The following is an 18225-nucleotide window of genomic DNA, read 5'->3' as shown; positions in this document are numbered from 1 at the left end:
GAAAACCCAGAACAGCTGAAAAAAAAAAAAAAAAACCCACACACATTCACAGGACCTAGGACTCTTGAATCATAGGAAAGTACCGCAGTCGTAAATAAACAGTGATTTCTGTAACTATTTGGAGTCTATCTGGGGAGACACTTTCAGTCAAAAAGGTTTTTGAGGGTGGGGACCACATCCACTCTATTCGTCAATGTATCCAGTTGGCCCCCAGGGATTCCTGCCTGTTGGCATCATGAGCTTGCACACAGTCTCCCACAATGAACAAAACTGACACATACGATGCAGAGGATTCTGCGAGGTGGCAGTGGGTAACTTCTGAGGCTGGGTCATGAGAGACAGACCTCTCAGATCACTTGCTCCAGAGGAGGTGAGCCGCCCAGGCGTGAGGATACTCAAGCAGTCCACGAAGACCCACATGGGTTGGGGGAGATGGCGGGGGGAAAGGAGGTCTCCTGCCGGCAGCCCCATGCCATGCAATCCATCTTGGAAGCAGAACCACCAGCATCAGTCAAGCCTTCAGATGACACAGCCCTGACTGCAGCCTCATGAGAGACCCTGAAACACAGCCATCCAGCCAAGTTGTCCCAGGATTCTTGATCCAAAGATACTGCATGTCCAAGTTTGGGGAGTAATTTTTTAAGCAGCAAATACAATATAGGTGACTAACATACCAAATATTATAGACTAAATATGACATCATGAGAATTGGACCATAAAGAAAGCAGAGCATGAAGAACTGATGATTTTGAACTGTGGTGCTGCTGGAGAAGACACCTGAGGGTCTCTTGGACAGCAAGGAGATCAACCGAGTCAAGCTTAAAGGAAATCAACCCTGAATACACATTGGAAGGTCTGATGCTGAAGCTGAAGCTCCAATACTCTGGTCACCTGATGCAAACAGCTGACTTATTGGAAAAGACCCTAATGTTGGGAAAGATTGAAGGCAGGAGGAGAAGGGGGTGACAGAGGATGAGATGGTTGGATGGTATCACAGACTCAATGGATGTGAACTTGGGCAAACTCTGGGAGATGGTGAGGGACAGGGAGGTCTTCTATGTTGCAGTCCATGGGGTCAGAAAGAGTCAGACACTACTTGTGACTGAATGACAAAATATTACATTAGGTAACAATATACTACAGATCTTGTCATAGTATGCTGCTGCTAAGTCACTTCAGTCGTGTCTAACTCTGTGCGACCCCATAGACGGCAGCCCACCAGGCTTCCCCGTCCCTGGGATTCTCCAGGCAAAAACACTGGAATGGGTTGCCATTTCCTTCTCAAATGCATGAAAGTGAAAAGTGAAAGTGAGGTTGCTCAGTCGAGTCCAACTCTTTGCGACCCCATGGACTGTAGCCCACCAGGCCCCTCCGTCCATGGGATTTTCCAGGCAAGAGTACTAAAGCGGGGTGCCATTGCCTTCTCCATGTCATAGTATAGCACTCAATAAATAGTTGTTGAATGAATAAATGAAAACCCGTTACTATCTTTCTTTTACATTTGAGGGATGTATTGAGGTGGCCAAAAGTTTGTTCTGGTTTTCCCATTACATCTCATGGAAAAACCAGAACAAATTTTTGGCCAGCCCCATACAACTCAGAGAGGCTGATTAACTTGCTTCAAATCTTGGTAACTAAATACTAGAGGTAGGATTGGACCTGGTCCCCCTGTTTGCGTGGACCTCCTCAGCATCACTTCTTTTGTACTGTTTCATTTTGCTTGAAGAGAGAAATCTTCACATCTAGCTGACCAATGGAGCTTTCTCCCCATAAATTTATTTATTTATTTTTGGCTGTGCTGGGGCTTTGCTGTGCAGCCTTTCCCTGGCTGTGACGACCGGGGGCTGCTCTCCAGGTGTGGTGAGCGGTTTTCTCATTGTTGTGGCTTCTCCTGCTGCAGAGCTCGGGCCCTAGAGCCAGCGGGCTTCAGTAGTCACGGCATGTGGCTCAACGGTTGTGATGCACGGGCTTACTTGCTCCGCACCATGTGGGCTCTTCCCAGACCAGGGATTGAACCTGTGTTTCCTGCACTGGCAGAAGGATTCTTTACCACTGAGTCAACCAGCAAAGACCCCAAAGGAGTTTTTATTCAGAAGCTTTTACTGACCACACTGTGGACTGTTGAGTGCAATGTTCTTCGAAACGCGCACACCCAGCCCAGAGGATGTGCAAAAAGATCCTCTGTGGGGAGAAATATAACTTCCTTATTTTAGCCTGATTTTAAGTTATGTATTTGTCTTCAGTTATGGCAAAAAAAAAAAAGGCATTGCCTAAATGAATCATCTTAACACTTGCATAATAAACAGGTTAGCAGTGTTAGGTATATTTACATTGCTGGGCAACCAATCTCCAGAATGTTTCATCTTCCAAAACAGTCTAACTATTAAGCAATAACTTCCTATCCCCAGTTCCCTCAGCTGCTGGTTGATATTCCATCCTATGTACAGACCACTTTGTGTCCATTCATTCTTATTCTTTTGTTGATGAACACTTGTGTCACTTCCACCTTTTGGCTATTATCACCAGTGCTGCTATGAACATGAGTGCCATTTATTGTTATTTTATCTTTAAAAATTTCTTTCTTGAATATGTTTTATAGTGTACATGCATGTGCTACGTCACTTCAGTCGTGTCCGACTCTGTGCAACACTATGAACTGTAGCCCACCAGGCTCCGCTGTCCATGGGATTCTCCAGTCAAGAACACTGGAGTACGTTGCCATGCCCTCCTCCAGGGGATCTTTCCAACCCAGGGATTGAACTCACGTCTGTTATGTCTCCTGAACTCGCAGGTGGGGTCTTCACCATTACCACCACCATACACAATTAGGAAAAGGAGTACGTCAAGGCTGTATATTGTCACCCTGCTCATTTAACTTATATGCAGAGTACATTATGAGAAACGCTGGGCTGAATGAAGCACAAGCTGGAATCAAGATTGCCGGGAGAAATATCAGTAACCTCAGATATGCAGATGACACCACCCTTATGGCAGAAAGTAAAGAACTAAAGAGCCTCTTGATGAAAGTGAAAGAGGAGAGTGAAAAATTTGGCTTAAAACTCAACATTCAGAAAACTAAGATCACGGCATCTGGTCTCATCACTTCATGGCAAATAGATGAGAAAACAGTGGCTGACTTTATTTTTTTGGGGCTCCAAAATCACTGCAGATGGTGACTGCAGCCATGAAATTAAAAGACATTTACTCCTTGGAAGGAAAGTTATGACCAACCTAGACAGCATATTAAAAAGCAGAGGCATTACTTGCCAACAAAGGTCTGTCTAGTCAAAGCTCTGGTTTTTCCAGTAGTCATGTATGGATGTGAGAGTTGGACTATGAAGAAAGCTGAGCATCAAAGAATTGATGCTTTTGAACTGTGTTGTTGGAGAAGACTCTTGAGAGTCCCTTGGACTGCAAGGAGATCCAACCAGTCCATCCTAAAGGAGATCAGTCCTAAGTATTCATTGGAAGGACTGATGCTGAGGCTGAAACTCCGATACTTTGGCCACCTGATGCAAACAGCTGACTCACTGGAAAAGGCCCTGATGCTGGGGAAGATTGAGGGCAGGAGGAGAAGGGGATGACAGAGGATGAGATGGTTGGATGGCATCATCAACTCAATGCATGTAAGTCTGAGTAAACTCTGGGAGTTGGTGATGGACAAGGAGGCCTGCTGTGTTGCAGTCCATGGGGTCACAAAGAGTTGGACATGATTGAGCGACTGAACTGAACTGAACACAGTTAACTATTACAGTAGCACATACACTGTGTGAATAAATAACTGAATATATTTGGAGAGCCTACTTAAAAGTTTTATAGATGGGGATGCATGATTGGAAAGTTTGGAGACATGGTTTGTATGAGCAATGCTGCTGGAGATCCCATTCATGACTCTTGCTTTTAGCTTTTCAATGCATATTGACTCAACCTTCCTCTGTCACATTTTCATCTCCGTAGCTCCAGAGCCCAGTCTACCATGACTGTGGCAGCCCCGAAGAGGAGACTACTCTCCCCTCAATCCTGGGAGCAACCTGCAATCAATGACTGATGGGAGCTACTGTATTAATACCCCAACTCTTCCCCTCTCAAGTTCTAATCTGCAGCTCAGCATTTCCCAGCATATCTGAGTTCCACGGTGGTAACTAACTTGATACACACACTGTCTGGACTCCTTCTCCCACCCCTGCTTCCTTGGACCATGATAAACAATCCAAGCCTCAGGCTGGGTTTCCAGAGGAAACCAAACTAAGACAGTAAATGAGTGCAAAACTCTCTGAAATCACTCAGGCACAGTGGTGAATGCAGACAGCGTTATGCGTGGGAAAGGAGCATAGCTTTGACTTGTCTGTCATTCTCAAAAGCAAGTTAAGGAGATTCAAACTACTTGACAATTTCATTTCCTTAGAAAACCGATTCAGCTCGTTTTTTAATCAGTGATTTTATCGGAAAGGGGGAGAACGTTATAAGATTTTAGAGTTATAGCAGGCGAGAGTCCAACTTTCTCAGCTTACAAATGAGAAGGTTACGCTTCCAACATAAGTAGCATTTTGTCAGATTCCCCACAGCTAGGAAGTGGAACAGCTATGATTGGTCCCTCATTGCAACTCACTGGACTGGTGCTTCTTTTAAAAAAAAACCAAAACTGTTGATACACAGCTAGTTCCATCAGGGGGTTTTGGCAGACTTTTCCTAAAGAGTCAAGTAGTAAAAATTGCAGACTTTGCAGGTCGGATCATCTCTGTCCCACGTGGCCGTTGCACCATGAAAGCAGTCCTCAATAATCAATCAACAGATGGGTATGTCTGATAAAGTTTATTTGCCAAAAGAGGTGGGTGATCTATGGATGCTAATTTGCCAACCTCTAGATGCGATGGTAGAGGAGACAAAGGTCCTTTTTGTTTTAATGTTTAAGAGAAAGATTTTAATTCTTTAAATTTAGCTCTTTAGTATCCCTGGAATAATTTATTCTTAAATATCATGTAAGTGGGAATTCCCAGGTGGTCCAGTGTTTAGGACTCTGTGCTTCCACAGAGACATGAGTTCCATCCCTGGTTGGGGAGCTAGGATTCTACATGTTGCATGGTGCGGCCAGAACAAAATAAAATAAATGAATAATAAAAGCAAGAGTGCACGTGTTTTGGATCCAAGAATAGCTAAGATGTATCCTTGCCATGTGTCTCCTGCCCCTCCTTTCTGTTGTATTAATCCCACAGATTAGCCCTGCCGGGCACTGCTCGCAGAGTACACAGCAAACACAGACAAGTCTGCTCCGCTTCGGAATATCGAAATAAGTGTATTTTTTTTCACAGTGTCAATATTAATTAGTCATAATTTAGTGTTCAAAATTATTTTCTATATTAATTTCAACACAATAGAATGAGCCTCATTTGGAACGATAAGATTCATTTGCATTTAAATTGATATTTTAAGCATTCCCTGTGAGGAACAAATAGCATCTGTGATTATAATTATGAGCTCTGTTTCCAGGGCAGGTTTGTTTTCCTTTGGACGGCTTTGTATATAAGGTGCCTGGAGTTTAATATTAATAATGAGAACACGTGACACCACATATTAAGAGAGTCCTGCGTGTGCTGCTGCTGCTGCTGCTGCTGCTAAGTCGCTTCAGTCGTGTCCGACTCTGTGCGACCCCATAGACGGCAGCCCACCAGGCTCCCCTGTCCCTGGGATTCTCCAGGCAAGAACACTGGAGTGGGTTGCCATTTCCTTCTCCAATGCATGAAAGTGAAATGTGAAAGTGAAGTCACTCAGTCGTGTCTGACTCTTAGCGACCCCATGGACTGCCGCCTACCAGGCCCCTCCGTCCATGGGATTTTCCAGGCAACAATACTGGAGTGGGGTGCCATTGCCTTCTCTGAGCCCTGTGCGTAGCATTCCTATATTTCAGAATTCCCTTCTCCTGGTGGAATGGTGGATAAGCAAAGTTATTAGCTAAGAACATGTCCACGGACAACTCTGTTTTCCAATTTTCAAAACCTTTAAGATACTTAACAGAGTAGGAAAAAGCTAGGTTGATTTTTTTTTTTTTTTAGCTTGAAAATGCATGCTTGCTGAAGTCGATTGGCTATGTTCATTGCCTAAAACAAATGAATGAGTTAAACATCAAGACAATCATGGCTGTCGCTTTTTCTAGTTCCTCTTTTAAGAAACATAAGTCAGCCTGGATAGAGGGGTCTCCTGTGGCTGGGATCATGGCTATGAAGAAATACAGCAGTTCTCCCCAGAAGCCAGCAGGTACTAATGCAGGTTCATTTGCTGTGTAGACCACCCTCCTGGTGGTCCTGGCTAGAAGCTTCCTGTCATGGTGTTTATGAAGGTGCACATAAATAATTTCTACTATAAGCAGGACGGCAAGAGCCTAACAAAGCCGTGGAGAGGGGTTTTGTGAGGGGAAGGCATGGCCAGAAGAAATTAGGGATGAAGGCTAAAGAAAAGGAAAAGGAAAGCATTTGTTCTTTAGCCTGTCATCCAGCACATACTGGTCATGGTTGTGGTGTCTTGTTGAAGACGAAGAGATGAATGAGACAGAGAAGGTCCTCTTGCTCCTAGAGCTGACATTCCAGTGGAAGGCACAATAAACAATCACTGCTTCCCTAGTGGCTCAGCTGGTAAAGGATTCTCCTGCAATGCAGGAGACCTGGGTTCAATCCTTGGGTTGGGAAGATCCCCAGGAGAAGGGAAAGGCTACCCACTCCAGTCTTCTGGCCTGGAGAATTCCATGGACTGTATAGTCCACGGGGCACAAAGAGTCAGACAGGACTGAGTGAGTTTCACTACAAATGGCTTTAAAAACTAGGAAGGGACTAAACCAGAGGTTGAAACAGACTCAGGGTATGAGCCTTCTAAGTCTCGAATCAGGGTAAATCCTGCAGTTATAGAGTTTGATAAATAGCGAGGGAGGAGGAGACAGGTTGAAAGGGTGCTGGAGCTGGGAAGGCGGGGTGTGACTCCCTGGGTGCAGGAAGAGCCTCCAGATGGTCTAACTGGGGCAGCGACATGGCCTCTTGTCAGTTTTGTCCTCTACAATGACTCGGGTGGTTTGGGGGCGAGGGCACTGTAGAGGGAAAAGTGGTGGCAGGAAGCTGGGCATCTGTGAGGTCCAGGAGGCGGGTGATGCTGGCCCGGTCCAGGGTGCCTGTGGTGGAGCAGAGAAGCGGGCGCACTGCAGAGCGTGGCCAGGAGCAGCTGACGGGAGACGGGAGGAGAGAAGAGGCACGGGCCACTCTCGTGCTCAGGGCTGTCATCACGGGGTCCAAGGTGGTGCCATTTGCTGCCTGGTGGGAGACTGGAGGGGAGCTAAGCGGAATAAAGTTCAACGAAGTCGCGTGACAGACGGTAAACTTCACCTCTCACTGCTTGCCGACTGTGTGAGCTAGGGCAGATGACTAACCTCTCTGACCTTCAGTTTCCTATCTTTGAGAGGTGGGTAAAAGGTGCCTGAAAAAAGTGAAAGTGTTGGCTGCTCAGCGGTGTCTGACTTTTTGCGACCCCATGGATTGTAGCCCACCAGCCTCCTCTGTCCATGGAATTCTCCAGTCAAGAATACTGGAGTGGGTTGCCACTCCCTTCCTGAGGGGATCTTCCTGATCCAGGGATTGAACCTTGGACTCTCACATTGCATGAAGATTCTTTTACCGTCTATTCTATTATTTTCACATGCAGATTAAATGTGATAATACATGTAAAACACAAAGCCAGGCCCACAGCACTTTCTAACAAATGCTGGGTGGAGAATCTCTGCAGTTCAGAAGAAGCTGCTCGATACCAAAGGATGGACATGTCAGGACTGAGGCAGCGAGAAAAGAGGGCTCTTACCCTCTCTTACCGAGAACCAACTCTCCAAATAAGGATGTGTGAGCCAAGATCAAACAAGCACGTGTCAGGCAAACATGAAGACCACCACACTAAGGAAACCACATGGAAATAAGTAACAGTGAAAACTCCCAAACCAAACCATCCTGTAGGACAGAATAATTGCAATAGCTTGCAGGTGACTAGTTTTTGAAGTGTTAATGAACTTGAGCTAGTCTTATTCACAGGAACATATATATATATATGTATATATCTGTAAGGTGCCTGGGAAGAATCCCAACATGGTACTGACTGTATCCAGTGACTCAATGCCTGCCTGGTCACCATGCTGGCACCCACAGGCACTGGCTCCTTCCTCCTGAGTCTTCTGGAACATTTTCTACAAGTACAAGAGAGAACATGTGTGCGTGTGTTTGTGGGGGATGGTGGAGATAGGCCAAGGTTCAGCACCAGATGGGTATCCATGCCTGCAGCAGCTCTGAGGAGTTCAGTGTATACTTTTGGATAGATGGGCAAAGACCCACTGTTCTTATCAGTAATATGGACAATCACTATAATCCTTTGATTCTGAAGCAGGGAAGATGGTCACCCCTGATTTACAGAGGGTGAAATGGAGGACCACAAAGATCGAAGGAGGCATTATTTGCTCACAGTGATTCAGTGGGATCCCTCGAGCTGGGGTTCCTTGAATAGCTGAGATTTACACTAAACCTCTCACTTAAAAAAATGGGCAACATTTGAGCTATAAAACATAAGCCTCCTATTTCCATAGCTTAATGAAAATATCTCCCACACACTGTAATACATCCTATTCTTCCGCCCTGCAGAGCACTCAGTGTGGAGGGGCTGTGTGCCTGATGTTCAAGGTACAGACCTCCCTGCCGTCCAGGGGACCGTGGTGAGCAACACGACTCCAAGCCAAGCCCGGCGTCCTGCACTTGGCTTCAGGTTTTAAATATCGGTTAGTAATTACTGGTTCTTTCTTTGTGAAAAATAATTTCCCGTAGATCGGGAGCCAGCAGGGTTACCATGGTTGAGAAGCTAATCTTATTGCTACGTCAGAGATTCCCTCTGCGTTGGCCATGCAGGATGGAAAATGCTGTTTTGCCTGAAGCTCCAGACTGTTCACATGTAAGCAGGTCAGGATTCCGACACAGACTCTGAGATGAAGGCTTGTGGGCAACTGATTTATTAAAGATGTGCTCCCAGGGGAAACCAGTGATGGAGAGTGGGAGTGGAAGCAGCCTGGAACAGGCGAGGAAGCCAAACCTGGGTGCGATTTCAGGCGCGTCCAGCAGGGGGCCCCGGAGGGTTGGTTACAGCCCAGCGTTTCCCAGCCTGAGACAAGGCCTTCAAGCTCCTGTAGGCAGCTGAGGATTCATGGGTGTGCCAAGACCGGATGGACATTCCCGGACTCACCAGCTCTCCACGTAAGAAGGGCAGGGCAGGTTCCAGGAGCCCCGGGGCAATCCTCCAAAGAAGAGCAACAGGTACCGGAAGCTGAGGCAAGACCAGACGGCTGCCAGGGTCAGGGCACGCAGAAATCAGGTTCAAAGGGTGGGAGAGGCAGACTCTGCTCCCGAGGGCCCCCTCGGGTGGCTGAGGCAGGGGCAGTGGCAGAGGGTGGGGCAGGAGGACTTGGCAGGGAAGGACTTGGCTGGGAGGGGCCAAGGGCCTTGAAGCTCCGGCAGAGGGACTCAGAGGGGCTTCCCCAAGTGGGGCCAGATTTGGCCGGATTTGCGCCTTGGCCATGCGGTGTGAACTGTGAGGTTCACAGCATTGGGGCCCGAGTCCAGGACTAGCTCTTCTTTAACCTGGTGTGTGGCCTCTGGCCATTCACCTTCATCCTGGACCTCAGTTTCCTCCTGTAGTAAGTGAGCGACTTACACAAACACCTCTCAAAGCCTAATAATATTAGCATCTATCCATCCAACCGTGCATCCATCCACCCACCCATCAATTCAGTCATTCATTAACAGAAGAGTTTCTATTAATGATCTCCTGGGGGAATGAAACCTTTAGTTGAGTCTCTCATGAACAAAAGAATAAGAACATATCTTATTCTTAAAGTCACTTACATTTAGTTGAAGAGGCTGTCACAGGCCTTGAGGAAATTTGGGGATAAGGAAATGATTTTAACAGGTTACTTATAGTCTAGGCTTCTTGGTAGAAACAGAACTCCAGATGAAAAACCAATTAGAAGCCAATGACCCTTTGCTCAGTATCGTGTAGATAAAGCTTCTAGATGAGTTCTCACGCTATATCGACTCAGGAAAACATTCTTTAAATGCATTCAAGCCTCTTCCTGCCTCTTGCTTTCAGGGCCCACTTGCTTGTTCTCCTTTCTGCTTCCCTACTGTGGGTGGTGTTTTTCCTTCCGGGTCAGCACTGCACATGTCATGATGTCATGATATCATGTCATATCTACAGGTGTGCCTCTCACACTGAACTTTGAGCTCCTCAAGGGCTGGGACCAGATTTTTCATACAACCATTCAGGCACCTTGCACAGTATCTTCAACACAGTAGAAAGTCAATACGATTCTTTTAACCTTTGACTTGGTTCAATGGAAAAAAACTAGTCAACTGAGCAATACAGGAAAATTAACCAGATTTTTTTTCCTCTTGGCTTTTGCCTGGGGTTGGAAATCTAGGTCCTAGTAAGTAACTTTATTTCTATTAATCAAGATTCTATTTTCTCCCATTTCTATGTCAAAGTCTGTTCCTGTAAAAATGGACAGATTCCTCTAGTACATGGGTTGAGTCAGATCATATTCATTTGACTGATGGTCTGTCCAAAGGACTGAAAAAAAAGGTTCTTACCCCCCAGTATTCAGTCTGGCCTCTTGGTGATCGAGTGCTCATGGTAATCTGGCCAGCATTAATGAGTACATCAAAAGAAACCCAGCTCCTTCTTCCAACAAGGTTGTTTCAACCTCAATTGCATATGCAATATTAATGTGCTTTATTTAAATATTAATCAGCCTAAAAGCCTGAAGTGATGCATGCAATCAATACTTCATAGCATCTGAGTCATTCAGGACTGAGGCCTAGTCACTTCCGGCCGCCACCCTTTTATCATGGCGGCTTCCCAGCAAGCACAGGGCCTGAGCTCAAAGCTACCTGCTGCAGGCTGCGTTCTGACAGCCCTTCAGGGCGCTCCAAAGGCCCCTCTTCAAAGCCAGTCACAGTCAGGAGCCCATCAAAAGAGTGGAAAAGTACAGGTCCTAGGGGGTGGCCTCTTTTCTTTTCCAAGAACTTCCGTTGGTGAAATTACAACCCTGGAGCATAAATAATGTTCCAAATTTTGAGCTGAAACAAAGAGCATAATTTGTCTTCTCCCATCTGAGAATTTACTTTCATTCCTACCAACCTCGGGAGTTCTAAGCATTACAGAAAAGAAGGAGCTCTTGGTTACAGAAAAGAAGGTGGATTATCCATTCTGAGAATCACATTCTCTCCAGGTCTTCAGCCACGGGGGTGGGTAGGGGGTGGGGGGAAACCTCAGTTAACCTCTGTGGTCCTCTGTGCCCCTCACCAGTGACACAGGTGATGCAGCACGGGGTGGAGGTGGATGAGAGCTGCGTACCAGGGTTCCCCATCACCACTAACAGAGGCCCAACACGTGATTGAGGTCCTGATTTCATTTGCAAAAGGATTGATTCATTAATATGCAATTGTGATTGATTAATATGCAATGAAATTTAACACAGATTTATTAAATGCCCGCTCAGTGCTGTGCTAAACGTTAAGAAGGACACAAAATTGAAAAGGTACTCACTTCCCTACAAAGAGCTTGTAATCTGGTTGCAATAGGGTCATACATTTGTTGGAAATAGCATTGTTGAGTAAATAAATGGATTTGTAAATAAATGAATGAGGAAAGTGTCAAAACAAATGATGCGGTGAACCATCAGAATCTGGTCGTTGTTTAGTCATCGTGTCTGACTCTTTGCCACCCCATGGACTGCAGTACACCAGGCTTCCCTGTCCTTCACCATCTCCTGGAGCTTGCTCAAACTCTTGTCCATTGAGTCGATGATGCCATCCAACCATCTCATCCTCTGTCGTCCCCTTCTCCTCCTGCCTTCAATCTTTCCTAGCATCAGGGTCTTTTTCAATGAGTCAACTCTTTGCATCAGGTGGCAAAAGTATTGGAGTTTCAGCTTCAGCATCAGTCCTTCCAATGAATATTCAGGGTTGATTTCCTTTGGGATTGACTGATTGTATCTCCTTGCAGTCCTGGGACTCTCAAGAGTTTTCTCCAACACCAAAGTTCAAAAGGATCAATTCTTCAGCACTCAAAATCTGGGAATATTGTCAAAGAAATACATATGATGAGGCTTATTCCTAGAGATTTTGTTTCTGTAGGTCTGGGATGGGGCCAGACAAATCTGTTTTCTCTTAGGCTGGGATGGCCTCGGTCACTGTGAGAGGACCTGGATGAGAGTCTAGCATGGGAAACTGTAGAGCTGCTGCATAAAAATGACCCTAATATGTCAGTGGGACCTCTTCCTTCCATCTTGGCTTCAAGCAAAGGGTCCTCTCTGCCTGTTTCTTCTGTTGGCTTGGATGGTCTTTTTCAAATCCATCTCTGAGATTGACTTGGGTAACCTTCACCTTTCACCCTCTGCTTTCCTAGCCTCACAGTCTTACATTGAGTTTGGAGGCGCCCTGTTTTCTCTTTTAATAACACTAAGCTCATGTCCCTGTTTCTCCATCAGGACCGGCTGCCTGTGTCATCTCAACTTTTTTTCAGAAAGAAATGGACGTTTATTGAGCATCTGTTATCTTTCAGGGGCTTCCCAGATGGCTCATGATAAAGAATCCACCTGCAATGCAGGATACTAGAGTTTGATCCCCAGGTTGGGAAGATCCCCTGGAGAAGGAAATGGCAACCCACTCCAGTATTCTTACCTGGGAAATTCCACGGACAGAGGAGCCTGGCGGGCTACAGTCCATGGGGTTGCAAAGAGTTGGACACGACTGAGTGACTGAGCACACACATTATCTATCAGGAGATACACACACAGTCGTTCAACGATACCTCACAGCACACCTGCTGGGAAATTAAAGGTCACAGAGGTTTACTTGGTGAGTCTAAGGTTGCATGTCTGTGAGCCGGGAAGCCAGGAGTCGCGCTCAGGGTTCACTCAGTTTCCACGCTGGCCTTGGGGGTATGCTGGCCACTCCCCCAGTATCAGCCCCACGCCCTGCCTGGCCTGTGTGGGTGGCGGGCAAGTTGGGGAGAATTGGCCGACACCCACTCTGGTCTCCTCCCTGGTAAACTGCTTGCCTTCAAGTCTTTGTTTCAGGTCTGCCTCTGAGAAACCCCGCCCACCACCGAAGATGGAGGCCCTCTCTGGATTTTACAGAACCGCCAGCCCATCACTTCACCCCATCAGCTTCAGCAGAGCGGGCTTGGGAATAAAGTGGGAGATGCTCGGCTTCACCTGTCCCACACCCTGAAAGCTGCCACCTCGGTCACACCTGCCTGTCCTTGAACAAAAGTCTCCCTCTATCCTGCAGGCCTGGGAGGACCCCAGGCTTGGACCTGCACCGTGAACACATGATCATTGCTGCAGGGGACCACCCAGCACAAAGGCAGCGACCCCCGCTGCCTGCCCACCCCTCACCTGCAAGTCATGCCCTGGGCCTATGTCATTACGACCACAGGCTCCTCTGAAGAACCTCTGTGTCTGGTTTCTCTTTCTCGGGGCTCACCACAGTGGGCCCAATGTATGGCCATCTGATTGAGTTGTAGCCCATATCCAGACTGTTTCTCCAGAGAGGCTGGTAAAGGAACGCTGATTTCAGCTTGGTCTGAAATAGGGACTTGGCCAAGACTCATTTCATGTTGTTACTATTGAGATGAAGAGAGATAATTTATTTATTTGGAATAGTGAGCGTTTACCAGGGAGAGTGGATCCTCAGGTTAAATTCAATCATAGAACAACAGAGCAACAGTGGAAGTGGCCGCTATCATTTCTTGCTTCTAACACTCAACAGATCAGGGTGGAGCTGTTGAATTAAATTAACACTAACGACTTACATTTATATATTGATTTTCAGAGTTCTCAGTTTAAATGGAAAGAATGCTGGACGACCAGCCTACCTTGAATCTTGTCTTTCAATACACAGAATAAACAAGCTTTGATAATAATTCTGCTCTGGGAAACGTTTTTCCTGGTTTGATTATGAAGAAGTTTTTGTCCTTTTGTCTAAGAGCCTCTGATAGGGGCTTTTACTTCTTCCTGAGCACGTTTCTGTTTATTTTAACCTTTAATAAGTTGCCAAGTCACCCTCCCTCAGGCAGATGTTGCCAGGACCCAGCCTGTCGTTTCCACACCCATGATGGGCTCCAGCTGCCTGTTCCCACTTCTGTTTGTGGAGGGCTCTTCCCGAGATGTTGGGGAGGGCAGAGGTGGTGGGGTCTTAACGTCCCCTGGGAGCAGTCCTCAGCGATGACTGATGGGAGCTGCAGTATAAACACCCCAGCTTCCAGGTGTCCCATCCTGTGTGGGAGAACTCTGGTGCCCAGCATGTGCTCACAGATGCCGCAGTGGGATTAAGTTCTGGCTGGTTTGCCATGGTGACTTGCTTGAAATGCACCTCCTGCCGGCTGCCTTCCCTCTCCCATCTCATTCTCCCTGGCTCTCGTCTTGCTTCCTAAGGTCACCTCCCAAATAAACCCTTGCCCTCAAACCCTTGTTTCAGGTCTGCTCCGGCCGGAACCCAAACGTGGACCTCCCCAAAGTTAGTACATTTCTCTAGAAGAGCGCTGGCTAGCTCTTGAATCCAAGCCATTAAGTCACCTAACAAGGTGTGAAGCTGCCTGTTAGTCCTTTGCTCAAACAATTTTCGAGTTTATCGCCATCCACTGACTTCACTGCCTTCTCGGGCAGGTCAACTCCACTTGCCATCCTCATTCTGTTAATTGCAGTGTAAAATTTTGAATTAAAAATAAAGAGGATAAATCTGGCAGCATTAAAGTTGCTTTAAAGTAGCTTTAAAGTTGTCACTTTCAACTCTACCCAGAATGAAGGAGACGCATGACTAACTGGTGAAAACTAGCTGGTTCAAGTTTTCCGCTGAGGAGTTAATGATAAGCTCTTTGGGTGTTCAGTTTTCTCACTTCTACCAAAGACAGAGGACATGTTCGAAGGCACGTATAGTTAGATATACTCACTTCGTAAAGTTAAAAGCGTTTTGGTGAGTGCTGAAGACATGGACCCTTCCTCTGGTTGGAAGTTGTTGAATCATGCGGTTCTGTCCAGAGCTCACAGTTTCCATTTGGGTCTTAGATGTCACCTAGTTTAAGTCATTTCTTCAACAACCCTGCCAAATGGCCATCAATGCTCTTCAGGAACATTCTCAGGTAAGGAGACTCATTACTTCCTGGGAGAGCTATTGCTTTTTATTTCTTCTTTAATCATTAGTTTTTGCTTTAACTGAACTAAAATCCTCCTGCAATTGGTCACTCATTGGTGGGAATTTTCATGGGAGAAACTGCTGAACAGGTTGAATGCCTCATCCATTCTAGAAAACTGGAAATATTTGGAAATGTATTTAATGTGCTTCTTAAGTTGTGTGTGTGTGTGTGTGTGTGTGTGTGTGTGTGTGTGTGAGTTCCAATTCTTTTCACTCTCCTTAGCCTGTTGTGGTTTGGAGACCCTCAACCACCCTTGTCACCATCTGTCACTACCTCTCCAAGAGTGAGATGCCCATTGGAGGCAACCTAGTTGTCCAATTATTGGGGATGGGAGAGTTTAAGTAAATTACCACATGAGGCAATACTATATGGCTTTTATAATCAGGTGTTGAAGATTATTTGATAATATAAAAATATGACATAACGCATGGAAGGGGGGGATACTGTATATGCAGCAAGAGCCCAATTTTATTAGAAATATACACATAGAAATGAAGTCCAAAATATGTCAAAATGTTAAGAACAGTGATATAGCTAGTTCTGAATCTGTTTTATCTTTTTCTGCATGTTCTATAGAGGACATGTATTTATTTTTTAATTAGAAACATTTGTTTTGGAAAGAAAGGAAAGAAAAGGAAAAAAGAAAATGGCACTCAAAGAACTCATAGACTTTTCAGATGTGTTCTGACATTGCAGATTTGAGGGGAGCTGACACCCCTCAATGTGTATCTTTCACTTTCCCGATTTCAGATGAGGGTTTTTGGCAGGTGAATGACACTGTCCACTGGCATTATTCCTACCATTCACCAGAGCCCCGGAAGACTTTTTTTCCCACTTGAATTACTGTCTCTTTTTAATCTGGTGATTGGTGTTGAATTACTATCTCTTTTTAATCTGGTGACCGGTGTTGGGAACAGCTGTCACAGAAACACCTGGGCTGGGCAGGGGTGGCCAGGTCAATCTCCAGTAAGGGCAGTATGTGGCCTTAGAAAGAGATAGGCATGTGCTGTCCACTGCCCAGCCTTACTGGCAGCCACCCCACAGTGATGCTCTACATGTTGCAAGAGGAATTCATCCAGGGAGGAAAATAGAAGTGCCTCAGTTGCAAGGGCAGCCCTGAGACCGAACCTCCGCCTGTAACTGGTTGTCCCTACCATTTCTCTGTAAGGAAGGGCTTCCAAGATCAGAAACTGGGAGAAAACGAGGCACATGCATCTCCCCACCTCTCCTTGGCAAACTCTCCATGGTTCTGCATTTCTGGAGGAGGCAGGGCTTTGGAGTAGTCCAGGTGGCAAAAGTGGTAAAGAATCCGTCTGCCAATGCTGGAGATGCAAGAGATGTCTCCATCCCTGGGTGGGGAAGATCCCCTGGAGGAGGAAACGGCAACCCACTCCAGTATTCTTGCCTGGAAAAGTCCATGGACTGAGGAGTCTGGCGGGCTACAGTCCATGGGGTCGAGAAGAGCTGGACACGTGAATGCACACACAAAGCTTTCAAGGAGACAGACAAGGCCCTGCATGGGGCGGTCCCTCAAAGGAAGCGGAGGAACAGCCCGGCAATGGCTCCATGTGCCAGCAGGGAGGCTGGAGAGGAGGAGCGCCTGCTGTCCTTAGACTCTGCAGATGGTTGGGAGTCTGAATCTATTGAAACAGCTCTTAGACAGTTCTTTCCTTTTTTTGATCTATTTTTTTAAGTCTTTACTGAATTTGTTACATTATTGTTTCTGTTTTACCTTTCGATTTTTTGACCCCAAGGCATGTGGGGTTTTAGCTCTCCGACCAGCAAATTGAACCTACACCCCTCGTGTTGGAAGGTGAAGTCTTTGCGACTGGACTACCAGGGAAGTCCCAGTTCTTTATTGCCTGATCTAGCAGAGTGGATTCCCATCCATCCAATGAGCTTTGGATTGATGCCTGTTGTTTCTCTCTGGAGGCACATTGGCTGGACAATGCCAATGATTAATTTAACTTTTTTTTTTTTTCCATTAAAAAAGATTCTCAGCCCGGTGTACTCTCTTCTAGGTTTATAAGACCCATGAGATCAATAGAAACCCAGCATGTCTGTGTTCTGCTTCCTGATTTCCTGTCCACCACACGCATGTAAAATCTCCCTTCTTGTTTTGCTGTGTGGACACATACCTTCCAGGAAGAACGTGGATCCCCAAATATTTCTTCTTGTTAATCATCTTTCCTCTATTTAAATCTATATTTTCTAAATATATGAGTCTTTTCAGCAACCAAAATACTAAAAAAAAAAAAAAAATACCCAGATCTGGAAGTTGTAGGAGAAATAGAGCTTAGTAATAGTTTGGGTTATTTTAAGTGACTACATTGATGCTTTAATGGTATACTCCCTGGGTAAAGTGATCATGTAAGTTTAAAGGGTTTGCAGATCTTATCAGGAATCAGCAGGTGATTTGCTGGGTCAAAAGTCAGAGCCCAGACATTTACTATGATTCCCTGTTAATATTTCTCCTCTGTCAAGGGATGCTATACGCCATATTTGGATTTGTGGGGAAAGTCATCAGGACAAAGATAATCTTAAGAAGGTGGCGTGCTTGCTCTCATGAAGCTGTGCGTTTTGTGCGAGTTGCCGCCCTTTGGGCTTTTTGCCATCAGTGTTGTCCAGCAAGAACCCAAATGGCTCATTTCCATCCTCCAGTCAATGTCCTCAGCTGGAGCTGATTTTAAACTTTGCCAAGGCTCTCTCTCCCTGCTCCCTCTACCTTTTCTTTCTTGACACTTTATTCTTTCAGACCTCATTTCCTTGTTTTTCTCTCCAAAGTCACTCACCTTTGCCTGCTCCTGGCCCCACGCCTCGTCTGTCTTTGACTCATGTGCAGGGTACCTGTGTGCCCTGGGTGTGGCCTACGTGCAGGCATGTGTGTGTGTGCGTGTGTCCTCCCACCACCAGGGGCATCAGAGCATTTAGGACACGTGCGATTCCCCACACAGGGCAGCTTAC

The 18225-nt window shown here is 46.1% G+C and overlaps 1 protein-coding gene and 1 long non-coding RNA gene across 2 annotated transcripts in view; both read right to left on the bottom strand.

The window, feature by feature from the left end:
- Positions 1-18225, bottom strand: part of LOC443027 (neuroendocrine convertase 2) — a 240527-nt gene that overhangs the window by 83089 nt on the left and 139213 nt on the right. The window lies entirely within an intron of this gene.
- Positions 11523-18225, bottom strand: LOC132657628 (uncharacterized). Its single transcript, XR_009596054.1, has 2 exons — positions 12747-18225; positions 11523-12137 (listed from the first exon to the last, which is right to left on the bottom strand). It is a non-coding gene; the product is annotated as an uncharacterized LOC132657628 (long non-coding RNA).

This window comes from Ovis aries, chromosome 13 (genome assembly GCF_016772045.2).
Source record: "Ovis aries strain OAR_USU_Benz2616 breed Rambouillet chromosome 13, ARS-UI_Ramb_v3.0, whole genome shotgun sequence".
NCBI classification, from domain to species: Eukaryota; Metazoa; Chordata; class Mammalia; order Artiodactyla; family Bovidae; genus Ovis; species Ovis aries.
Note: the sequence above shows the minus strand (reverse complement) of the source record. Positions and strands in the feature narration are given on the sequence as shown.